The 26,339-nt window shown below is 46.4% G+C and overlaps 1 protein-coding gene and 1 long non-coding RNA gene across 3 annotated transcripts in view; one reads left to right on the top strand and one right to left on the bottom strand.

Annotated features, from left to right (window-relative positions):
• The window catches only part of ELP3 (elongator acetyltransferase complex subunit 3), a 119,891-nt gene that overhangs the window by 73,546 nt on the left and 20,006 nt on the right, over positions 1–26,339 (bottom strand). The gene's annotated exons all lie outside the window — the stretch shown is intronic.
• On the top strand, positions 4,733–9,183 carry LOC132250810 (uncharacterized). Its single transcript, XR_009462443.1, has 2 exons — positions 4,733–5,016; positions 7,917–9,183. It is a non-coding gene; the product is annotated as an uncharacterized LOC132250810 (long non-coding RNA).

The following is a 26,339-nucleotide window of genomic DNA, read 5'->3' on the forward strand; positions in this document are numbered from 1 at the left end:
CCGGGACCAACTGGGCAGCCAGACCTCCGGATCCAGGATAAAAAGCCCAATGGAAGGCAAGCGGGGGGGGACGGGGACTGGAAGTGGCGTCCCCAGCCAGCCTGGAGGGGCCAGAGAACGTAAACAGTCCCAGCAAGGGGACTTGGTGGATCCCACAAGAAGGGGTCTCCACGACTACGCAGAGCCAGAAGGGGCCTGAGAAGAGCTGACGTGGACCAAGGAAGCCGGCAGTGGAGACTGGAGCCCAGCAGAACTCAGCAGAGTTGGGACAAAGGCAAGTCAGATGGACAGCAAGTACCGAACCTGGGGCAGAGGCAACGCAACGGGGGACAGACCGGTACCGAAGACGGACAACATGTAATTGGGAAGGAGGAAGGCCGAGGGAAGCACTCAGGATAACAACATCTTTCATACCCAGCTGCTATCATATTCCAGGAACCCGAGCATCAAAGACGGCACAGGACATCAGCCTCAACAGCGCAGGTGACGACATCAAGGTTGGTGTTAGGCGGGGTGTAGGGGAGGTTGGAGCTCCACAAAGGCAGAGCAGCAGGAACGACCAAGGGGGAACGCTAAGGGGAGACGGGACCGAAACATCGTCCTTCCAATCTGGAAGCAATCATTATCAAAGACGTGGCAGGCAATGCCCCTTGGTGAACAGACCTGAAGTCGTTCCCATAATCAAGCTGTTCATCCCTAAGAATAACGGCGACGCTAGAGAGGAATCCCCATAGAAGACGTACCAGAGAAACACACAGAAGATTAGAGCGGGTTATTTTTCACTTGACCCTTTTTGGGGCTTCCAGTGACTATTTAAGGAAGCAAGGCTTTTCACACGGACAGTTATATGTGGCTTCCTCCAGAGCTGGTAGTCGAAGAGGGTCGTATATACTGGTGCCACCAGGAAACACCGCAAACATTGTTTATAAAGGAAGTCTACAATAAACATCATTGATTTGAATGTCATTTAAAATGTCATTCCACGTTAAATGTTGAAGGTGTTGTGCTATATTCTTTAAAAATAGACAATATTTTTAACCTAAATATCTTGTACTAAGTTCTTTGAAAATAAACAAACACTGCAATTACAAAAATAATGACTCGGGCAAAGAACGGGTCCTTCCGGTAGTTTTTAATAAAAATTGTAATTTTTTTCAAGTCTAAGTAAAAATATGTTGAGTTATACAACTGAGTAAATAAATGCCTTACGTGCAGTTACAATCATATAAAAGGAGGGCTGAAAGGGACTTCAGGTCCTCTCGTCCAGTAGAGCTCAACCTCTGGCCTGTAGAGCCATGTCATCCACCCCATGGGTCTTCCCACACATCCAGAAATCTGGTGTTGAGGGAGCTGAAGCAGCGTTAATTGCTGCATCTCCAAGATCTGCCCCCACGTGCAGGATCTAACCCTGTGGCAACCTTGTGCACTGGGGCTGAACCATGTTACCTGGCCTGCAGGGTGCCCCATTGGGTTGGAAATTTGGCAGTAGGGAAGCAGCAATTAACGCTGCCACCGCTCCCCCACTGCCGAATTTCCAGACCGGTGGGGGACCATGCAGGCCAGGTGAAAACAGCTCCATGGGCTGGATCTGGGCCACAGGCCAGAGGTTGAGCACTAGCAACCTTACCTATTTCAAACAAACTGCATGGAAAATCTTGCAAAACTACCAGATATATTACAGAAAAACATCAAAGAACACCCTAACTTGCCCACAAAGCGAGAAAAGCAGGGGAACAAGGGTGCTGTCAATGCTCTGCCATTCAAACACACTTGAGCAACCCAGGGAAGAGGACTCATTGACACTGCTGAGCGTTGAGCTCACATTCCTACGTACTACTGGGATGTGCCTTTGATGGTGGAGACTTCTCGCAGTAACCATTTAATTATTTGAACCTTTGTATAGAGGGTCTTGGCTGCATATTATTTTGGTTGAGGTAGCACCTGGGTAGAGAAAAGCAGGACAGAGATAAAATATAGAAGGAAGCTCCTGTAACCCTAAATAACTTTCATGCTTGGCTATACCGGGGGGGAACGCGGACAGAAAAAACCCTACAAAAGCTTTTGGAAATATTCTTAACTAAGACAGCCTGCAATTTTTTACTTGTATTGTATCGGCTTGGTTTGAGACGCGGGCAGGTGCAGGTGGTGTCTACACCTGCTAAATTAGTCGCAGGTTGGAACTTCAGCTCTGGCCCTGAACGTATTTATAGTGCAACTTGAATTCTTCCTATCACTGGTAGCAAATGCAACTGCTGGGAAATAAAACAGACTAATGGGAAGGACCTGCCTTTCCCTTTTCTGCATCCCTCCCCCAACAAGAAAACAAAAATTTAGCCTAAAGGCTATATTTAGTTGTAAATAAAAATGTTATGTTGTTAAAAACCATGCTAGCTGGTATCGGCATATTGTTAGCAACCAACAAGAATCAACCTTTCTCCAGAAAATTAATTAAAAGTGTACATTAACAATTATTATTTAAAAATCAAGATTTCCTTTTTTTGGCAATTTAAAGTCATGATTAAAAGTGGTGATTTAAATCAGTTCATCCCTGTAACTGTCTAGGGACTGACACGAGAATTTTTAAAACTACTAAGGACAATGAGGGTAACTGAACATTAGAACAACTTTAAATATAGTCTAAACCCAGATGGTACCACTAGGACGCCCCAGTCTCGCCTCCAGCATAACACAGACCACAGGATGTCTGTCAATTAATTCCTATCTGAATGCCGGCACATCTTCTTGAAAAGTGTGCAGTCTTGATATAAACACTTCCAGTGGTGGTGAGCAAATCTACCACACCCCTTGTTAAATCGTTCCAACAGTTTAAAATAACTCATTATAAAAATGTATGCTTTCTTCAAAGACCCCATTTGTTAGTTTTTACTTCCAGCAACTGGACCTTGTTACACTTTTGTCTGCTAAACTGGAGAGCCCTCTAGTATCAGATCTGTTCCCATGTACACGCTCAAACTGTTATCAAGAGACACCTTAGCTTTGTTTTTGTTCAACTAAACACATTGAGCGCCTCGATTTTCTCATGCTAATACATGTTTTCCAATCCTTTGATAATTTCCATGGGTTTTCTCAGAACTCTCTCCAATTTTTGCAACATCCTTCTCGATCTGTTGACACTGGAACTGGCCACAGGATATCAAAAGCAAACACGCCAGAATGAAACACAGATGTAATACAACCTCCCTATTCCTATTCAATGTGCTCTTGTTTATCCATCCAAGGATCAGAATAGCCCCTTTGGCCACAGCACCACGCTATGAGCTCATGCGAAGCACCGATTCTCCGCCAGGCTGTGGCTCTCTGGGCTGCTTTGAGGTCTTTTCAAGCATCCTGCGGGGTGCTGCTAACACTGTTAGGTGTGCAAACACGATTCACAAGCTAAACTCAGAGATTTCAAAGAGGAATTCATAGTGTTAAATCCATTCAGACCTGTTATGGTCTGAGTTACTTGCAATAGAAAAATTGCTTTTCTGTTTTGCTGCAGTCAAAGAAGAATGGAAACCTAAAGCTGGCATTTTCCGAGTCTAAAACAGTTAAGCGCCACTGTGCTAAGCTGACTTGACTTGCAAGTTTTTCACACTCTTCTCTGAAGACCCAGGAATGTGATACCTGCAGTGAACAGGAACCGAGTGGGGAATGCACCGATGCAGGGCTGTCGGGATCCTGATGGCCCAAGGCCAGGGGCTACAGATGCCCCTGAATGGTCTAAAAGCAAAGAAAGGCACAAGAAGAGAACCTGAGAAAATGCCTGGAGCTACAGATCTTCCCTAGTCACTGCCTCAGTCTGCAAGCTTAAAGGTCTCTTCTTCTCTTACAAAAAAAAAATATTCACAAGAATCTCCATCTTCTACATGGGGGTCGGCAACCCGTGGCCCGTAGGCCTGCAGAGTCCTGGCTTTGGTGGCATTTGGCAATGCACAACTTTGCTGCAGCCAGGCAGGGGTGGCTTCGGGGGTTTCCCCACACTTGCAGCTGGGTAGCAGGGGCTTCAGGCTTTCCCTGCGCGGTGCCCGCAGCCGGAGGCAGGGAGATGCTGTGGTGGCGGCCGTGTCCTAGAGGCAACCCGCACGAACCTAGAGCGGGATCATTCCAGCCTGCCGCCAGAAAAGTGTGCCAACCCCAGGTCTACATTACAAGTGCTCGGTTTGTTTTTGTCAACTTGGCTTGGGTTGAGTAGAAACAGATGTTTTCCTCAATAAAAGATCTTATTTTCCCTGTACAAACATACTCTGTATCGTGGTGCCTAACTGTAATGGACCTGCAAGCCAATCTGCTCAGTGCTGCACAAACAGCACAAAACGGCGGCCCTGGCCCCAAACACCTTACAATCCAGGTACAAACCCAGAGACAGCAGGCGACTACAGACAGGGGAGTACAAGAACTGGAGATCAGCTCGCGGGCTAAGGGAGCTATGCAACACACTAGACAAACTGATGTGGTAGGGAGCAAAAAAATCTCTGGATTTTACTCAAAGCAGTGACTAGAATATCAACTCTTTTTAGCAAGCTGGTGGAAACACAGAACCCCATTTGTTTTACTGTGATAGTTTTTGCGTGGAAATAAGTACCTATTTTTTAGTCACTGAAACCAGCAGATTGAATTCTCACTTTACAGAGGAAGCTGGAAACTGGTATGTTGTGTCCAACGGTGGTTTTTTATATCCTCCCCCGCCCACAATTGCAAAAGTCTTTTAACTGGGTTGGGAAAACACAGATGGCTCAATACTGACATTAAAACAACCACCTTGGGTTTGTCTCAATGAAACTCTGATCAGGAGACAGCGTCGTTAGTTAAGGCATCTAAAACTTCGCCAAATCAAGTATTTACATGTACAGTTTATACTACGACAGCTTTGAAAAGCCTTAATGAGAATCAGGGGCCCAGAATGCAAGGCACCATACAGTTAGACAAGTCGTGTCCTAAAATGCTTACACAGTCAAGAGACAAACTAAGGATACAACATAAAAGCCAAGTGATCGGGGTGACATCAGACACACGGTAGGTTTCCTGATTTTTTTCAACTTGTTTATAGTCCACCTGTATGAACTAAAACCTGCTTTTGGTTGAAACGTTTGCGTTTGAAACAGAGGAAAGGCAGGCACCATCAGAGCGAGAGGAGAGAACGAGGACGGCAAGGGGCAGGGAAGTAGAAAAGGGAGGAGGAATGCAAGAAATATTTGAGGGAGAGCGGGTGGGTAGCTGTTGTAAGGAAGTCGTGAAGGTCCAGTATTCTAGGCAAGTCCCCGAGTCGTGTAAAAGTCATGATTTAGGCCAAGTCTGTGCTTTGTATTTCTGCCTACAAAACTCGGCTGTGCCAGCAGAACTGAGTGTCCATGCTCGCGGCGCCTCTGTGGGGGCAGACGCCTTCCTTCTGCCAGCAGCTCTGAGAAACAAGCTGTTTGGCCACTCGAAACAGCTGTAGATAAGTCCAAGCTTTCTGCCAGCTTCCACAACCCCTCCAACAGCAGATGTCGTGCAAGGTGTGCTGCCTGCCCCGCTAGCACAGCTCTGTAGGGGAGCCAAGCTGTACTGCCAAGAGCTGCTTGCAACTACCACAAGCCATATATGATTGATGTGCTATGGGGACTTCATTGTGGTGGCAACTATCTGCTGGTAAAAGACTTGTACTGTGAGCAAGCCCTTATACTTTCTCTGCCCTTGACTGTAAGCGGTGCTCCTTCAGGAGCCCCGAAGTCTTGGGCATTTCTACAGTCTGCACACCAAGGTGTCCAGAGGCTCTGTCGTTCCACTTTAAAATGATCCCGTGCCTGGCTCAAGAGAAACCCCTATGGTCATATATATATATACACATACATAGAAAATTACAAGCTAAGTTCTCTCTGCATGGAATAGATGGAATAAAAGATCTCTGTGGCCAGACGCTCTTTAAATTAGCAAGGTCCTGGGCTCAAGTATTCTACTTCTCTCTAATGGCCTTGCTCTGTTATCACTGCAGTCTCTGAGCAACAGGCAGCAACAATGAACTCCAACTCTATAATTTCCTGCTAAATAAGTGTTACAGGCATATTTAAACACGTACTGTGCGCAATCAAATCACATTTGTGATGAATGAAGAATGGCCACAGTACGGATCCCTTCGAGCTGGTGAACAAGTTAAGAGGCTGTGATGTGGATGACTGCACAGTCCGGTGGGTGGCGAATTGGCTAGAGGGTCGCACCCAGAGAGTCGTGGTGGATGGGTCGGTCTCGACCTGGAAGGGTGTGGGCAGTGGGGTCCCGCAGGGCTCGGTCCTTGGACCGATACTCTTTAATGTCTTCATCAGCGACTTGGACGAGGGAGTCAAATGTACTCTGTCCAAGTTTGCAGATGACACAAAGCTATGGGGAGAAGTGGACACGCCGGAGGGCAGGGAACAGCTGCAGGCAGACCTGGATAGGTTGGACAAGTGGGCAGAAAACAACAGGATGCAGTTCAACAAGGAGAAATGCGAAGTGCTGCACCTAGGGAGGAAAAATGTCCAGCACACCTACAGCCTAGGGAATGACCTGCTGGGGGGCACAGAAGTGGAAAGGGATCTTGGAGTCCTAGTGGACTCCAAGATGAACATGAGCCGGCAGTGTGACGAAGCCATCAGAAAAGCCAATGGCACTTTATCGTGCATCAGCAGATGCATGACAAATAGGTCCAGGGAGGTGATACTTCCCCTCTATCGGGCGCTGGTCAGACCGCAGTTGGAGTACTGCGTGCAATTCTGGGCGCCACACTTCAAGAAGGATGCAGATAACCTGGAGAGGGTGCAGAGAAGGGCCACTCGTATGGTCAAGGGCCTGCAGACCAAGCCCTACGAGGAGAGACTAGAGAAACTGGACCTTTTCAGCCTCCGCAAGAGAAGGTTGAGAGGCGACCTTGTGGCTGCCTATAAGTCCATCACGGGGGCACAGAAGGGAATTGGTGAGGATTTATTCACCAAGGCGCCCCCGGGGGTTACAAGAAACAATGGCCACAAGCTAGCAGAGAGCAGATTTAGTCTGGACATTAGGAAGAACTTCTTCACAGTTCGAGTGGCCAAGGTCTGGAACGGGCTCCGAAGGGAGGTGGTGCTCTCCCCTACCCTGGGGGTCTTCAAGAGGAGGTTAGACGAGTATCTAGCTGGGGTCATCTAGACCCAGCACTCTTTCCTGCCTATGCAGGGGGTCGGACTTGATGATCTATTGAGGTCCCTTCCGACCCTAACATCTATGAATCTATGAATCTATGAGCTCAGTGCTAACCGTGCACGGCACAGCTGCATTTTTATCACAGCATCTTGCCATTTCTTTTATCACTACCAGAAATGGTGGAATGGTTTGATTTCTTAACAGTCCTAATTTCCCAAGGCGCAGTTTTCGAACAGCACAATAGCTGCAGTACATGAAAACAAGGCTGTTTACTTGATTGAGGCATCACTTGTCCAACTGTTATTAAGTACCATCATTTACCTACTTAAAAGATTCAAGAACAATCCTCTTGCCTAAAACGCCATCACATCATCATTAGCTGAGACATGACCGATCTAGATGGGACTCGCGGATCTAAACACCACAGTTATGTAGTTTGCTGGCAAAGACTCAAGATGTGTGCATTTAAGAGAAAGTCCATTTTACAGCAACAACTGTAACTTAGTACTTCCCCCTCCCAACCCCTCCTAGCTGGTTTAGTGAGCTGCAGTCCTGACAAATGGAAGTAAACCGACAGCTGCACATTCTTTATTCAAAGAAAGAAGGACAGCCCTGGAAGCCTATCCCACATCTCAGTCCAAACCCTTTACATATAAAAGTTCAAATTTCACTGGCTCATTTTAGTGCTTGCCCTGAGTGAAAGGGAACAGCTCTGGTATAACTTAGGAGGTTTTCAAGGGATGGGTTTTTGTAGTTTTCAAGCCATTTTCATTTTTCAGGCAACATGAGCATAACCTGGCAAAAGACTCGGCATCAGAGAGACCGTGACGCTGATAAAGAGCTCATGCAGCACGCGAGAAATGGGATGCGATGAGACATGACAATGTGCCTTAGCGAAGCTGGACGTCTGCGCACGTATGAATCTGCAAGCAAAATCCATACGCATCACCTAGGTTTCCGCATCAACTTCTCAGACGCTTCACATACAGCACCTTGTGGGCAATTCCTGGATTGTAGCTGGTGAACTTTCAAGGGTACGCTATTCACCTCCCTTAGCCAGAGAGGTGGAAGAGAAAAACAAAGAAAACCCAGACAGGACTCCTTACGGTCATGTACATTAATCTATCATCAAGATAAATCGACATTATGTCTTTTTTTCCCCCCCAATAACGAATCACTGAGTGAAATTCAATAAAAAGAACAGCAACATGAATGACCTTAAAGCTGTAGCTAAACTTCTCAAACAAAAAACACATAGGTACAATTCTGGCAGGAACTAAACTACAACTGCATTTATAGGCATCTTTGTCCCACATTATTCTAATTAAGAAAATACTAAGTAATTATATCAGGGTCGGGTAATTATTTTGGGCGGAGGGCCACTTACTGAGTTTTGGCAAGCCATCGAGGGCCGCGTGACAGGCAGCCCAGGGCAGATAAGTATTACTTTTCTAAATTTTTTAGGGGCCCCGCGGGCTGGATAGAATGGCCTGGCATGCCACATCTGGCCCCCGGGCCGCATTTTGCCCACCCCTGGATTATATAGTGTCTAATTCCCAGGTCTATGCTCAGGTCAGTAGGCCAGCTGCCCTCAGACTGTGGCCCCCTCACCAGCTGTCCAAGGAGAGCTGCCCAGCCACGTGGTAACTGGCTTGTTTTCAGCATCCTTCTCCGGATGTGCAAACTTTTTACCGAGCAGAACCCAGCTCTCTGTAAAAGCAGCACGGGGGAAACAAAGAACCATCAATACAGTTAAGAATAACTAAATATTTCCCCATGAAAGGAATCACTGTATTTACCAAAGAGATGCAGAGTAATAACTGAGAGAAGAGCTCTCTCATTTGTGATCACCTGGAGAGATAATACCCAAGACATGGTCACACTACAAAAAAGGTAAGAACTTCCTGAGCTTAACGGCAGCTCTTATTAAATAACAGAAAATGGATTGGGACCTCTTCTGTCACCCTCCTTCAACACCAGCATTTAAGAGGTCACTTCTGAACAAAAAAAGCAACCGCACAGCATTAAAACTATTTCTAAAACCAATTCTCGGCTTACAAAGAACGACAGGCTCGTTCCAAGAAAACCCGTTCCAAACACTAAGAAAACAAAACTACTTTGATTTCAGACTTCCGGAAAAAATGAAGTCTTTCCACGCTTGGAATAAAATCTGATTTTTTTTTTTGTCCACTTGTGCTCGATCATGAGCACTTAGCATAATGCTTATGGAAAGATTTTAGTCCCAAAGTACTTTAAAAGCACAACATACAGCTGCACAATGTGTTTGGTCTCCATTCCTCCCTCTTTCTACCATCTCTTCCAAGTGCAATGTACAATGAACTTCTACTAAATACCCAAGAGCATCTCCTTCAGATGACTGCACATGGTTGCCACTGCAATTTTGTTTGATCTTAAGATAAATGCCATCTCAGTCAGATGATCTGTATCTGCTGGTTCCATAGGGCAGCTCTTGCTCTATGTTCATTTTTCTAAACATCTGCTGCTCCTCTGAGGGTACTGAAATAGGCACCACGTTACACGTACAGTGAACAATGTCTGGACAATGACACTGGGATGAGTTAGCGACTTAAGTCTGCTGCAAGCAATGAAATAAAGGCTGCCATAGAAGTGTCATACAGAAGTCACCAAAATCATCTGGCACTTCTCATACTTTTGCTGCAGAATTTCTTTCGAAGATCTTGGAAAACCAAAAATTAAAAGGTCTGTTGGTCACTGACTGCCACGAATTGGTAGGTTAATTACACAGAGAGCCACATTATTGGTGGGTTGCTGATAAAATAAGGGGACACAGGATAATGGGAGGGAGAGAGAGAGAGAGAGAGACTCTTATATCTAAAATTATGAAGAATGGATATGACAGATTCACTTATTAGAATAACTAAACTGAAGTCAAAGCATTTTTCCATCAACACTGATGAGGACAGCATGAGCTGCAGTCTAGGGCACGAGACAAGAAAAGTAGGCATGCACCAACAGAGAATTTTGGGGGCGATACCAATGACTGATTTTTAACGAGCTATATCGGCTGATACCGATCTGATTCTGATATGCAGCCCCGCAGCTTGGAAAGCAGCATCCAGCTGGTAAGTCTGTTATGAGGGAAGGGGCATGGGGGGAGGGTAGGAGCTTGGGCGGGACAGATTGAGGCCCTGCCCCAGCGAGGGAGGAAATGGGGCTGGGGCAAGGGCAGAGCAGGGGACAGAGCATGAGCAGCTTGTCTGGAGGGGGCGGGGGCTTCCATTGCTACATGCACCCCAGGAGGGCATAGAGGGTGAGTGCCCCCGGATCTGCATGTAGGGTGAGGATGGGCCTGGGCAGTGCCAAACTCTTCCTAGCAGGGGGCTGCAGCCATGGCAAAATTTGCCATAGCCCCCCTCCCAGTGCTGCTGCTGCCCGCTCCGAGCATGGCCTGGCCCAGCCCCCCTGCTGGGAAGAGCCTGGCTCAGCCCCAGCCCTAGCCCGCCCTGTGCACAGCTATGGGGACACCCCCCCCCATGCCCTCCTGGGGTGCATGCAGCAGCAGGAGCTGCTACCTCCCTCCCTGGATGAGCCACTTATGGCTCCGTGCCCTGCTCTACCCCGGCTGTGCAGCACCTGCCTCTGCCTCAGCTCCAGTCCCACTCGCTCCCTCACTGCCAGGGCCTCCATCTGCCTTGCGCAGGCCCCTTCCATCACAACAGGCTTATCAGCTGGACCCGGCTGCTCTTCATGCTGCTGGGCTGCACTCCTGGCCACGTGTGTGCTGCACTGCAGATGCGTTTGCACGGGGCATTTATCAGCCACATCAGCCAAAAAAAGCTGATTGCCGATACAGTCAATTTTCCTTATATCAGTGCCAAGCCGATATGGGACCGATATAGCGCACCTCTAAAGCAAATGAAAAGTCTCATTTGAATCTCAGCCCAGATAGTGATGGTGTGGCCTTGTAACTTCTTAGTGGCCGCATCCTGCAGCAGTAAATTCAGGATAGTATTCCCCTACCCTATAATGGTGCTGTGACAATGGATGTTGATGGCAAAAAAAACCCTGCGCCCGGTACAGAATTTGTAGGTAGTACACAACCACCAGATCAAAGGAGCATCATCTCGTTTCAATGATGCTTCCATAAAAAGATTAGAAAACAGCTTGGGAGATTAGAAAACAGTGAAAGAAAACAACTTGATTGGTGCTTTTAGGAAACAATGTAATTATATCAATAAAATTATAAACGCAGATAATAAAAGGCAGCCATAAGCCAAAGCTGCAAATGAAACTCTATGGTTTCTGCTTTGAATTGGGAAAAAAACCCTAAAACCCTAAACTTAATGACACGACCTCATTTATTAAAGAACTGAATCTTCTGACAACTGGAGAAATGGTAACTTTTCCCATGTAATTATCTCTGTTTCTGAGGGGTAGGATTCCCACTTTGGTGACCACTTCACTGCATGACCTCAGTGATATACCTAAGCAAACCATGTTTTTCAAAGCTCCGGTTAACCTTGCTTTACTGTCTGTCTAAAGGGCTTTTGTCTCACTACTCGCCTGTCAATTAGCAATGCCTGCCTTGCTCAGGGAGGTCCTAGCCATACATGAAGCTGACCTAAGCGTATTACTCTCATAGCACTTTCTACCACACCCTAAGCTTGTCTCACTGGTGGGCAAGTCACTGGTCCCACTGCAGCTACACTAGTTTGATTTTCTGTTGGTGGTAGCTCTAATGCAGATCAGGCCCCATCAACTGCTAATGCACTGGGGCTGCTAATCAAAGTGCCAACTGCACTAGCAGTTCCACCTCTATGACCTCTAGGAAAGCACAGCAAAATAGGCTAGTGTAGAGATCCACAGCATTTCTATGAAGACTTACAGTAATGCAGGGTGATGCGATACAGGGTACAACATGTGTTAACTATAGACACAGGGGGCCTAGAGTTAAGCTAGTTTAATTAGTTCCCCTCAGGGCACACCCATAAGGCTTTGGTTGTTCTCCTAGTGTCCTCCCGGGCCAAGGCTCTTCAAGAGCTATGTACAGCAATGGCTACAGGTACCACTGAGGGCAGACATGCTGTACCTGGAGCAGGAGGCTTGCTGCAGAAGCTCTGCATCATCGCAATAACACTGCAGTACAATCCCCCAGTGAGGAAGAGCATGTGTTTGCTAAATCGCTTTGGGTACGTGTGCTGCCAAGTGCTTCAAATTCATAGATTGTAAAGGGCTGGAAGGGACCTCAGAAGATCATTGGGTCCATCCCCCCCTGCACCAGGCAGGAAAGACAACTGGGATCAAGTGACCCCAAAGAAGTGACCGTCCATCTCCTCTTGAAGATTTCCAGGGTAGGCAACTGCACCATGTCTGGAGGGAGCTTATCCCACAGTCTGGACACCCCGACTGTGAAGAGGTTTTTCCTAGAGTTGAGCTTGAATTGCGAACTTGCAGGAGTTTATGGCTATTACTCCTGGTTTTCCCTAAGGGTGCCTGGGTGAACAGATGTTCACCAAGCTCTCGATGTATTCCCCTGATATAGTGGTACGCTACTACCAGGTCCCCTCTCAGCCTTCTCTTTTTCAGGCTAAAGAGTGCCAGGTCCCTCAACCTTTCCTTGTATGGCTTGCCACACAAGTCTCTGATCATATGGGTGGCTCTTCTCTGGACTCTCTCAAGTTTTTCCATGTCCTTAGTGAAGTGAGGCACCCAGAACTGGACGCAGTCCTCCAGCTGTGGTCTCACCAGTGCTGAGTAGAGTGGAAGAATCACCTCCTTGGCTTTGCTGAAGATGCACGCCACAGTGTTGTTTGCCCTGATGGCTACAGCATCGCACTGCTAGCTCATGTTCATACTGTGGTCTATTATTACCCCCAGGTCCCTTTCAGTCGTGGTGCTGGTCAGTTTGGCGCCACCGAGCCTGTAAGTATGTTGGGGATTGCTCATCCCCAGATGGAGCACTTTACACTTCTCAATGATGAACTTCATCTGGTTCCGATCCGCCCAACTTGCCAGCCTGTCTGTAGCCCATTTTCAAGCATGAACACACTCCCCCACAACTCGGTGTCGTCCGCGAACTTGGCAAGCGAGCTCTTAACCCCCACATCCAAATCATTGGTAAAGATGTTGTAAAGCACTGGACCAAGCACGGACCCCTGAGGGACACTTCTCGCCAGGACGACACAGATTCATCAATGAGAACTTTCTGGGTCCAACCCCGCAGCCAGCTTCCTACCCACCTAACTGTCTTGCAGTTAAGCCCACAAACCTCCAATTTTCCCATGAGAACATCATGGGATACCAGATCAAAGGCCTTTTGGAAGTCTAGGTATACAATGTTGGCCTCCTCTCTCTCATCCAGGTGGCGAGTTACCTGGTCGTAGAAGGAGATGAGATTGGCAGGACAAGACCTGCCGCGATGAAGCCGTGCTGGCTCTTGTTCAGAATCCTACTCTAGCAAGAAGCCCTTCTTGCCTGCACCCCCCTTTTTGTGCATTTCTTTTTCCTGCCAAGTACTGCCAGAGCCGTAACACACTCATTGCATGGGTGTGGCAAGGATCAGAGCAGGCCAGAAACTTGAAGTGGCTTCCTGTAGGAGAAACCTAGAAACTACATCTACATATCAATTAAGCTCAGTGTCACTAAAGAAAACAAAAGAACTAAAATATCCCCTTCAAAGACTGCAAATATATCCTGGTGCTAACCTAACTCACTGCCCCTAGTAGCCTTTGATCCTCACTACCTCAACGTTGCATTTTTATATATTTCTCACAGTGCATTTTTATATTTCATCTGTCTCACATTTGCCATGGCATTTTGTATTTTATACTTTTAGACCCGTAAGGAATATACTCCCTGTAGAATGAAGTTACACCCTGGACCATTGTTAAAAACTGCATTGAAATTGTAATTGTAAAGTGATAAAATCTGCTATACTGGGCTGGTCCCTTGAGTGTATGATGATCAGTAGGTAATTACATGACAAAAGCCTAGCCAGAGGAACTTACCATTACAAAACTACTCTACAAGCCATTTTAGGCTAACCAAGCCAAGGAACCGATTCCTGGGACTGAGCACCCACCCTATTGACTATTCCTGCAACCCTTAACAATACCATTGTTAATTAATCAAAATCACAAACTGACTTCCGAAACTGCATTACCGGCAGGCGAGACCCCTGTGACTAACAGCTGTCAGGCACTACTCAAGACCCACGCGGGACAGCGACCTCCGGACTGGGCAGTCTGCCAGAAAGGGATAAAAGGCAGCGAAGCATTACCCACAGCGGGGCCCTCTCATCCAGCACCTCACTTACCGAGACAGAAGGACAAGCAAGCAACCCCCTTCTGGAGAAGACGTTGCCTTGAAGGAAGCTGACCATCGACAGCAGACTCCAGGACCTCAGACAGGTAGGTATACTGGCACCAGTGCTCTCACAATCACTACAGCAGCTACTGTGCACTATAGTGCATGGGTTTAAATAACATGGGTTTGAATGAGTGAGTGCATGCGTGTGCACGAGTGCATGCGCTAAGGTGACCAGTACCCTTTATAACTCATAGTTTGCATTTATGGTTTTATTGATAACTTCACATCCCGTACAATAAATTAGAATTTATTATGATCCCGTGAGTTGGTCCTTTGTAGCCAACACTAACTTCTGGCAAGCCTACTGCACACAGACTCTGCAATTAATTTTTTCCAGGATTTTCCCTGGGATAGAAGTTAGGCTAATTGGCCTATAGTTGCCTGGGTCTTCTCTCATCCCCTTCTTGAAGATGGGCACAACACTGGCCCTCTTCTGGTCTTCAGGGACTTCTCCTGAGCACCACATGTTTTCGAAGAGTTTTGCCAGCTGTCCCGCAATGACTTTGGGCAGCTCCTTCAGCAGTCTCGGATGAAGCTCACCCAGTCCTGCTGACTTATATATGTCTAACTTTTCTAACTGATCACTGATCACTTCATAGCACTTAAGAATTTTCTCTAATTATTAATTAAATCCTTGAATACTCTACAGAAACTGACCGTGAAGAAGGGCCTTTTGTCCCAAAGACCTACTCACTGTAAACTGAAGCTTAACCTCCTACATGTTGCCACCTCCTATTTGTTGGGTTAACTTTTGACTCTGGGCAAGAACTGGACACCTAGAAAGCAAAACCCGGTGCTAATTCACTGCCGAGTTGCCAATTTGAGTAAGTCATGCATCTGATTGTCAATCTTGTATTCATCAACCAGGTCCCAATCCAGTGTTTCAGTGAAGGTCAAGGAAGAACGGTCATTCCCATCACATTACGAAGCAGTGAAGCAGCAAAAATGAGAAAATTATTTTCTTTGGCAGGTATTCAAATGCAATTTGGTGAACATGCAAAAACACAAAACAATGACATTCCTTCTTCAGCTTCAATAATGTTATGATCATTAAAGCTATCAGCTCTGCTACCAGCACAAACCAATAGCATTTACAGATATTTCAAAAGCTAGACAACAATCGTTTCTGTAAAGACTAATCATCGTTACCACCTGCCAAATAGGTTTCCTGCTTTGGCCGTAGAAAATCTCAAGCAATAATTCATCTATGCAGGCTGGTATATATGTACTTACGTTAGTATACGTTCTTCACACTCTTATCTCAAAAGAAACTTGTAGCATTTCCTCCCATAAGTAAATATTGAGAAGTAATAAATATGACAGAAAACCGAGGTGAAAAATCACCTTTTATGACTGCATGAACAGCAGGGATCGACTGAGAAAATAGATGAAAGTGGCAGAAAAAACAGCCACCATTATCTAAATTTCAAAGAGCTGCTGATATGAAAAGTGGGGGAAAACTTCAAATACTTTGAAATCTGAACACTGTCAGACACCTATGGTCTGACTGAGGTGCACCCTGATGAAAGGGCAGCAGCTTACGTATCTTCTGAACTTTACTGAGACAGAAAAGTAAAATCAGCTCTGCAGAGATATATGGACACAAACCAACAAGCAGCCAACCTACGGGTAGGAGTTCAAGTTCTAGTGGCAAGGAAAAGACTACATATGCACTGAAGTCACTTAGTGAAAATAAATCAGATTTTAACAGCAAATGCTGTTTTCACAGCTACAAAAATTCTCCCAGAAGTCAGGGTATAAACAGATGCAACACGTCTCCCAGGAAAAAGTCTTTTGTCTTAGGATCCTACAGAAGTCTAGGCCCACCGTCCTGCTTTACATACCTGCAAAGCAGGTGAGAAAAAAAATGAGCTAACATTTTTCTGGGACAATGCCATGTTGATCTGAACATTTATGGAGGCTTATTCAAGTTCACTGCCAGCTACTCCAGGGACAAGCCCATCAGACCAGGTGCTTTCCCTGGCCACCTACTAGCAAAGGGGCAGCAATGCAGCTGGAAGCTGCTCCATGTGTAAAACATGTGCCTCTCCTCCTCCATCCTGGGTTTTGACTTTTATCCATCTAGGACTGTCTCGAATAAGATGCGTGTTTACAGCCAGAGAATCTACTTGTCCCCTTGAGAAAGGGAAAATTACCATTCAAATCTCTGCAAATAAAAGGAAGAAGAGAGAGGAAACCAGATTGAAAACTCTGGTATAAGCCACCTAACAAGAGGCGCTAGAACAAGAGTCAACCGTGTCTTGCCTGGGAAAGGCACATGAAGACAATGCCTGTCACAAGCCAAATGGCCCCAGTCAGGAACAAGCCTTGTTTTCTTTAATCTACAGAAGAGTGTAACCTTCTGCGAAGCACTAATGCTATCAACACTACTACTACTACCATTTATAAAGAAAGACCTCAAATAACCATGGGAACTTCAGCAGCAGCCCTTAGTAATTAGACTCGTAAAGCATAGGTTTTACAGTAGTAATACAGTTTCTCAAAAGAGACTTGTACCAGTTACTTTTCACTATCAGGGAGTAAAATTCACAAGGAGATTTAAAACTAGGACAACCTCTGGCTGTAACCATAAGTTTATGGTTTATTTTTCACCATGCCAAAATAGAGCTCATGTTTTTCCTTCATATTCGAACAGGAACCTTTTTAAAAAACAGTTTTGCTTCAGAATAGATGTTACACAAATGCTTTCACAAGAATACAATGATGGCATGTTAAACAGATATTCCAGAAAACAGCCACGCTGCAAATAGAAAAAGGCACTAGAAAAAACTCAATTTGGATTTAAAAAATGCTCAGCAAAGCACACAACATCTCCAACTGAATTGTGAGGACCTGGGGCACTTTTACGCACGCTTCAGGAGTGGGGCAAGGGCGGTGCTTTAATTAGAGCGGCTCCAAGAGCTACTCTAATTAAAGCACTGTCGCATCTCCTGTATCGGTGTCCCTGTGCTTGAAAATGGCAGCGAGGGCACTTGAACTAAAGCTTGTTTGATGAGCTTTAGCTCAAAAGCCCCAGCCAACATTTTCAAGCACGGGGACAGTGATACACCAGACACAGGTGTATCACTGGTGAACGCAGCAACTCCCATGTTCCAGCAAACTCAATTAATCGAGTCTGCTCGGACATGCTTGTCAAAGCAGCCTCGGCACTCACATATAAGCGCCCTTAGCGCTCTGAGAAATTAGATCCAACATGTCAAAGATTCAAGGTACTGGCACACTAAAACCAGTGGCCATTTATTAAATATCTCGCTTAACCCATCTCCCTCTGTCCTGGGGTAGACTCTGGGGTAATAGTTGCTTCTGGCTACTTGCACCCTTGGTTGAAATGTCCATGCCATAGTTAGGTATTCAAAAGCTTTTTCTCAAGGAAACAACAAAATCTGGGGAAGAAGGGAGGCTCAGTGCCAAGTTACCTAAGTAAGGGCATCTAGAGACAGAGCCACTCTAATTAAAGTGCCTCGAATGTCACATGTGTCAGTGTCCCCACTCTGAAAAATGGCAGTGGGGCTGCTTTAACTAAAGCTCACCGAATGAGCTTTAAATTAAAGCACCTCCACTGCTGTTTTTCAGCACGGGGACACTGATACATGTGACGCTGGAGTCTGCTGGAGTGTGGTAATTACCATGCTCCTGCAGTCTCAATTAACTGAGTCTGCTTCAACATGCTGCAATTACAGCACGCTGGAGCAGCCTCACTGCATGTGTATAGGTGCCCAAAGTGGAGACAGCTCACAGAGAGCCACATAAAGACACCTGGTCAAAAAAATGAACCAATTACAAACATGAGTCGGGAAGTAATATCATAAGCGTAACGGGACACAGACGGCCCACAATTCCTAAGGACGTCAGAGCTGCATCTCAGCCGCAGGTTCAGACTTCTAGGGCAGTGAACAAAAAGCCCCTTGGAAGCGGGAGTGCAGGTTAGGGGGCTTAAAGCAGAACCAACCCTGGATAATGACTCTTCTTGGACATTATTCTCCTCCTGCCATGCAACAAAACAAACCAGCAAATAAACAGCATGACTTTTTACAGGAACTACACAGGTACACCAGTGTAACTGTCTACCCAGCGAGGATTGTACTGCTTTAACTATCCCAGTAAAGCTTATGCAGCACACTGTGTGCGTACAGACAATAACTTTCTATTATGCCCATCGTCTATTTACTGCCAAGTTAGGTTCTCACACATGCAGGCTAACATGGACTTGTAGATCACCGGGTTGCATTCACTTTTCCACCCAGACTTGCTTTTCCCATTAGGAGTATAGGCAAAGGCTAGAACAAGCTTAAGATGCAGCATTATGGGGTTAAAATTAAAGGTGAAGGGCAGCTGTTCGGTTTTTAATAAACTGAGCTTAGGGCAGAGGAAAAAAGGGGCAGATGGGAGACCACAGTCCAGCCTAGGCACAGAGGGAAAGTGTATTCAAAATGCACTTTGTCCTTCAGAAGAATGCAGAGCATTTACAAATTACAAGCCAGATCCTGATAGGTGCTCAGCTCCCCAAAATACCAGCAACTCTAGAAGTACGAGGCGCTTAGACCTTCAGGGTTAGGCAGTGAGTCACAGTGGGAAACAAACATGATCAGCATTGCTGATGAGTCATGGATTATGGGAGAGGAGTAAAATGATTGAGAAAGGAAAAAAAAAAAATCAATTCTTATTTCCACTTGTACTTTATGCCTCTCTTACTTCATGTTACTGTTCTCCCTTTGGAAGGGCAAACGCAGCCATAAATTCTGATCCAGCCGCCTATTCCAGTGCCCAGAGATGGGTGCATTCCTGGAGCATGCAGAAAGCAGCAACACACAAACCATCTCGTAACAATACCTTCCCTCCCACAGCAAAGATGCCGTTCTCTTATCACCAACTCCCTATCCTCGTTTGATAAAGATCCAGGAATACTCTGAAATTTCCAAAGCTTTGTGCTCTCAAGAGAAAAATTAGAATTTCTCCACCTTGTGTATTCCTAACGACGGAAGAGTTCCTCGTGCTCTGCAATTCATTCGTTTGTTCCTCAAGTCACTTATTTTTCACAGAACCCGAGGTAAGTATTTTTACCTAGAACAGTCTCCGAGGACATAAATCACCCTGCCAACTGAGTGCTATATAAATGTTAAACGTATAGTAAGATCCACATGCAGCAATTACTTACCTATTCTACGTAAAACATTTTTATGGAAGTCCAACGTCATTTCTCTCAGATCAGTCCAGGTGGGTGTTTGTTTGAAATAACAGCTCCATAATTTGCACAAAAAACTTCCAGATGGCAGCAAGTTTGCTTTTGGGCAAGCTTCCATTTGAAGAGCTTACCAAGGTACCGTGTTTGTTAAATCTGATACACAACTTCAAGTCAGCGTAACGCCTTTCAGGTAGGGAGGTATTTAAATGCTTTAACAATATTTGCTACGTACAGCAAGACACACACTAAATGAAGAACAGTGACATTAAAAAGAAGGATCAGATAGGCAGGACGCATGGATCCAAAGCTGAAATCTGACCAGGATACTAGTACCAGCTCTTGCAAAACAAGGGTTTTTTTAGTGATTGCAAGCAGCCAGACCTCGAACCCTACCCACGGTACTGCATCCTAACAGCACAAGCTCCCAAGCACTACACTTGGGCACTGATTTATTTCCTATTCAGGATAGAGTAGGGGAGGTGATGCGGGACCAGGAATGGAAGGCGAATGGGGTGTCCCTCAGGGGTCCATGCTTGGTCCAGTGCTTTTCAATATCTTTATCAATATCTTTATCAATAATTTGGATGGGGGAGCGAAAAGCTCACTGGCCAAGTTCACCGACAACACCAAGTTATGGGGCAGTGTGGTCACACCAGAAGATAGGCTGCAGATACAAGTGGACCTGGCCAGGCTCAAGAGTTGGGTGGACCGGAACCACGTGAAGTTGAATGCTTCCAAGTGTAAGGTGCTTCATCTGGGGGCAAATAATCCCCAACATACCCAACGCTTAGGACAGAGCAATCCCACGCACCAGTACAGGCTGGGGGCTGACTGGTTGGGCAGCAGCTCTGCAGAAAAGGACCTGGGGGTTACAGTGGACAATAAGCTGCATATGAGCTAGCAATGTGCCCTTGTTGCCAAGAAGGCTAACAGCATCCTGGGCTGCATTGGTAAGTGCATTGCCAGCAGATCGAGGGAAGCGATTCTTCCCCTCTATTCACCACTTGGCGAGGCCACATCTGGAGTCCTGTGTCCAGTTTTGGGCCCCCCACTACAGAAAGGATGTGGACAAGTTGGAGACAGTCCAGTGGAGAGCAACAAAAATGCTTAGGGGGCTAGGGGACATGACTCCTGAGGAAAGGCTGAGGGAAATGGGCTTATTTAGTCTGGAGAAGAGAAGACTGAGGGGGGATTTGATAGCAGCCGTCAACTCCCTGTACAGGGGTTGCAAAGAGGATGGAGCTGGGCTGATCTCAGTGGGGGCAGATGACAGGACAAGGAGCAATGGCTCAAGTTGCAGCAAGGGAAGTTTAAGTGAGATACTAGAAAAAACTCTCTCATCAGGAGGGTAGTGAAGCACTGGAACAGACTCGCCAAAGAGGCTGTGGCATCTCCATCCTTGGAGGTTTTGAAGACCTGGATAGACAAAACCTTGGCTAAGACAATCTAGTAGGGGCTGGTCCTGCTGGGACCAGGGGGTTGGACTAGATGTGCCCTCCTGAGATCCCTTCGACCCTCATTTTCCATGATTCTATAAGATGATAGCAGTCTCCAAGTACTTGAAGGGCTACCATCAAGGAAAACAGCTTTTCTCTCTTGCAGACAGTAGAACATGGACCAATAGCTTGAATTTGCAGCAAAGCAGATTTAAATTGCATATCAGGAAAAACTTCACTGTTAGAGCAGCGAGGCAGTGGAACAGATGCCTAGGGAAGTTGTGAACTCTCCATCACTGGAGGTGCTCAAGAAGTTGGACAACCACTGGTCAGGGATGATCCAGGCATAGTTATGCCTATGTTCTAGTCTAGGTATTTCCCATGCTCCTGGACTTTGCTGGTTGCCATATGAGGCTGGGGAGGAATTCCCTCCACTGCTACATGTGCTAGGGGTGTTTTATACTTTCCTCAGAGGCACTGGGTGTTAGCTGGGGTCATGACAGGCCTGTACCAATACTCCTGCTGGGAATTAAACCCAGAGGTCCTGGCTACAGAGTCTTGTCCCTCTGTTCAGGGTCAGACTGATAGACATTAGGGGTGTGCGAAGAAGGCCCTATTCGATTCAGATTTGACCCGAATCAGGGACAGCGATTCAATTCGTTGATTTGGATCGCTGACCCGATTTGATTTGGCCAAGACCGAATCTGAAGATTTGATGCCAATTCGGAGAATCAGCAATTCGGACATAGACACAGCTTTAAATGTTTTATCTACATACCTTGAGGTACCCATGTGGCTTGTGAACGCTGCAATAGCAGGGCAGAGGGAGCATCCCACAGGAGTGCAGGGGGGTGCCCCCCCCCATGGCTTGGTAATCAGCCATGGGGGTAACCCGGGTGCTCCCCAGACTCAGGAGACGCCAGTCATTGAGCTGGGGGGCTCGGGGGGCCCCCCAGCGCGCTCCCTGGGAGATCCAGAAGTGGACCGGAAATGTTTCTGGTCCACTTCCAGGTCTGCTGCTGAGCACGCTGGGAACCACACTGCACGTCTGTGGGACGCTCCATGCACCCCAGCATCGCAGCATTCACAAGCCACCTGCTACCTAGAGGTACATAGAAAAAACTAAAGCTGTGTCTATGTCCAAATTGCCGAATCTTTCCATACTGATTTGGAGGGGTCCGATTCAATTCAGAGAGATTAAAGGGCCCTCTGATTCAATTCGGAGATTCAGCCACCGAATCAAGTGGAATCGAATCAGGGACTGACGCTTCGCACAGCCCTAACAGACACATTTTGGGCCAGGAAGGCATTTTACACCATTGCCAGACTGGTATGGAGTGGGAAGGGAGGAAGTGGGGTTGCCTTCCTCTGCAGCAGGGGTGTGGACCTCTACCTGATATCTCTTAAGTATATATTAACAACCTTTGTAGTAGCAGGACACTGGTTACTGTGGTCCCCCTGCCTTACCTGTGGCAAGTTTGAATGTGATATTTTATGCTGCATCAGGGTTGACTAATTTTGCTAAGAGATTAGACATTGGATTTGTACAGGATAATATAGCTAGGGCTGATTCTGCCTCAAGCAGAGGTTTGGACTAGATGATTTCTGGGGGTGCCTATAAGCCCTACTTTTCTTCGATTCTATTATTCTAGGAGGCTCGAAAATAAACCACTATGGAATGGAAAAGCTGGCAAGGAGTAAAACTAAGGAGGTCCTGTGGACTCCGATACAGACTGCCATTTCAGGAAATATTAAAATGGAGATGAGTAAGGTAACTAGGAAGGCATACAATGCTAACATGAGTATGCCAGTGACATAAACCCATTAGACCTGTACCGGAGATACACACATTACCATCACCGGGATCATACAAAGATGGCATTTGAGGCTGGTGAGGAAAAAAAAAAAAAAAAAAAAGAGAGAAACACTTTGCTCAAAGAAAGAAAGAAAGAAAAAGTTAATGTCCAAGTTCAGACAGACTGGGATCTGTCTTTCTCCCTTCTACAAGCCCCTGTTGCATGATTTGACTGAGAGAAGACAAAGTTCAAGAAGCTGTTTTGAAACTTCTGAACTGCACAGTCCCTTGGTAATTAATCAGATCATTACTTAAGGTCCAAAGTCTCTGTGCAATTTTTTTAGGAAGAAAAAAAATATCAAATCCCTCTAGTCTTGTTTCCCTTGGAAAACAAGTGACTAGAGAGATCAAGGATACAGGTTACAACAGTCTGCAGCAATGAAAGGAGAACAATTGCATTTGCCACAACATAAAACAAGTAATAGTGGCAAAGAATGTAACTTGTTTATTTGAACCAGACTAGAGAGAGGTATGATTCCATGCTGGAGAAATGCTGAATCCTTATATACATAAGGAAAAATAAAATCAACTGGAAGCTCACTCTGAACATATCTAAATCTAAAGCAATAGCCTTGTATTACAACTGCCAGGTGTACAACTAGTACAGCTGCTGCTATGAGGAGGTGAGCTAAGCATGAAAAGTACATTTATGACCTAGCTAGAAGATACACAACCTTCAACACTTCTGCCTTAGTCAGGAAGCGCAACTTGAACAATCCTAGCTTGTTTGAAGTGAATTTTACTTTGACGAACACAGTTCATCCACCTTGTTCAGCCAACTCACTTAAATTGAATGTAGTTTATCCCTAAAAAGTCAGCTGGCCTCTTTGCTAAATAAACCAATTAGGATCTAGACAACAGACAGTTGTGCACTTGATCAAGCCCCCTCTGGAGATATCACAAGCCCAGTCTCCTCCAGGATTTAGTTGCAAAACAGAAAGGCTTAGTAGCCATGCTCTGAACCATGCCTGTCCAACTTCTAAGTGACTGGGGGCCGCACCAGCAGGGGCTCAATACCCACAGGCTGCACAAGGATGAGCCGCAGCCCCCCTGGCTGCATGCCCACCCCCAGCATCCCTGTACCACGCACCCGAGCCCCCTCTCACCGTTACACTGTGCCACCCCGCTGTACCGAGTGCCCACATGGGCACTACCTCCACCAGCACCACCACGGCTATTTTGCATAGCTCCAGGCTCACCCCCAGGCCTCCCCCATAGCTCCAGGCTCACCCCCAGCCAGTCACAGCAGGCTGCTCCGCCTGCTAGGATGGGAGCCAGCACTGGAAGCCGGAGGAGGAAGGGGAGCCTGGAGACACCAGCTGCCCTTCAGCTGAAGCGATGAGGGGAGTGGTTGGAGCCCAGGGGCTGCAACATAATCCTTCACGGGCTGAGTGCCCTGTCCTCAACCATCCACTCTGGGTAGGGGGTAGAGCAATTAAGTCACATTTACACTCTGAATTAAAATGTTCATCTTCCATCCTTCCTCCCAAAGTTTATTCTTTTAGGACCACAGGAAAGTAGGCCTGGAAGGGACCTCACAGTATCATCTAGTCCAGGCCCCTGCTCAAGGCAGGACTGTCCCCAACTAAAACATCCCAGGCAAGTCTCTGTCCAACCTGCTCCAGAAAGTTTCCAAGGATGGAGACTGCACAGCACCTCTCCATGGCCAGGTCCAGTGGTGGACCACCCTTAGTCAGAGAATTCCTCCTGTTCTCCCACCTAAATCTCCAACCTGCAGTTTAAGGCCATTGCTCCTAGTCCTATCCCCTGCAGCCACAGAGAAAAGCTCATCGCCATCCTCTCTACAATCGTCCTTCAGGTATTTGACTGCTATCAAAACCCCCGTCAGTCTTCTTTTCTCCAAACTAAACAATCCTACTTCTTTCAGACTCTCATTAAGTCCTGCTTCCCAGGCCCCTGATCATTTTGGTTGCTCTGCACTGGACTCTTTCCAATCTGCCCATGTCCTTCTTAAAGTACAGGGCCCAAAACCGGATACAGCACACCAGGTAACATCTCATCAGTGCTGAATAGAGCAGAAGATTCGTTTCCCTCAATCTGTAAGTCAGACTCCTGTTAATACAACCCAGAAGGCTGCTGGATTTTTCTTTTTTTTGCAACAAGAGCTCACTGTTGGCTCTCACTTAGTTTATGGTCCATGGTAACTCCCAGGTCCTTCTGTGCAGTGCTGCAGCCCAGTCAGTCCTTCCCCAGTCTGCAATTGTGCATGCAATTATTCCATCCTGACTGCAGGCCTTTGCACATGTCCTTGTTGAATCTCATCTCATTAATTAAGGACCACTTCTCCAATCTATCCAGGTCATTTTGGATCTTAGCCCTGCCCTCTGGAGTGTCCGCAATTCCAGCCAACTTGTTGTCATCCGAAATGTTGCTAATCACTTGATCCCATAATCCAAACCATTAACGAAGATATTAAACAATACCAGATCCTGGACAGACCCCTGAGAAACCCCACTTGATACCTCCTCTTAACTTGACATTAAGGACTCCTCACCAAGTATGATGACCCAACCAGTTATGTACCAACTTTACAATACTTTCATCTAGTCTGTATTTCCTTAGCTTGTTAATAAGAATGGCATGGGAGACCGTGTCAAAAGCCTTGCTACCGTCAAGGTATATCACATCCACTGCTCTCCCCCCATCCACAGAGCCTGTCACCTTATCATAGAAGGACATCAGGTTGGTCAGCCATGACTTGGTCTAGTGAATCCATGCTGGTTGTTCCTCATCTCCTTGTTCTCCTCTAGGTGCTTCACAGCAGTGTCCTTGAGCACCTGCTCCAAAATCTTTCCAGGTATCAAGGTCAGGTTGATTTGTCCTGGATCCTCCTCCTTCCCTTTCTTAAAGATGGGCACTCTATTTGCCCTTTTCTAATCATCTGGGATCTCACCCAACCACTGGGAGTTCTCAAGGCCAAGCCAGGGGCTCCAAAATGACCTCAGTTGGTTCCTTCAGTCCCTTGGGGTGCATCCCATCTAGCCCTCCTGACTTGAAAGCATCTGGCTTCTCTAAGTAATCCCTAACCTGTCCTTCCTCTCGTCTAAGCTGTTTGTCTCCTTTTGCACTCTTCATCTGGTAGCTACCCCTTTTTGTGAAAACTAAAATAAACAAGACATGATGTAGTTCAATCTTCTCTGCAGCGTCGGTGACCAGATTACCTTCCGCGTTCTGGAAGGGAACCTGTGGTCTTCCTCCAATGCTTGACATACCTGTAGACTCCCTTTTAATTGCCTTTTATGTGCCCTGCCAGCTGCACCTCAAATTGGACCTTGGCCTTTCTAATTTTCTCCCTGCATGCCCATGTGATTCTCATACCTCTTCCCTAGTACTATGA

The sequence above is a fragment of the Alligator mississippiensis genome, chromosome 1 (assembly GCF_030867095.1).
Source record: "Alligator mississippiensis isolate rAllMis1 chromosome 1, rAllMis1, whole genome shotgun sequence".
Taxonomy (NCBI): Eukaryota; Metazoa; Chordata; order Crocodylia; family Alligatoridae; genus Alligator; species Alligator mississippiensis.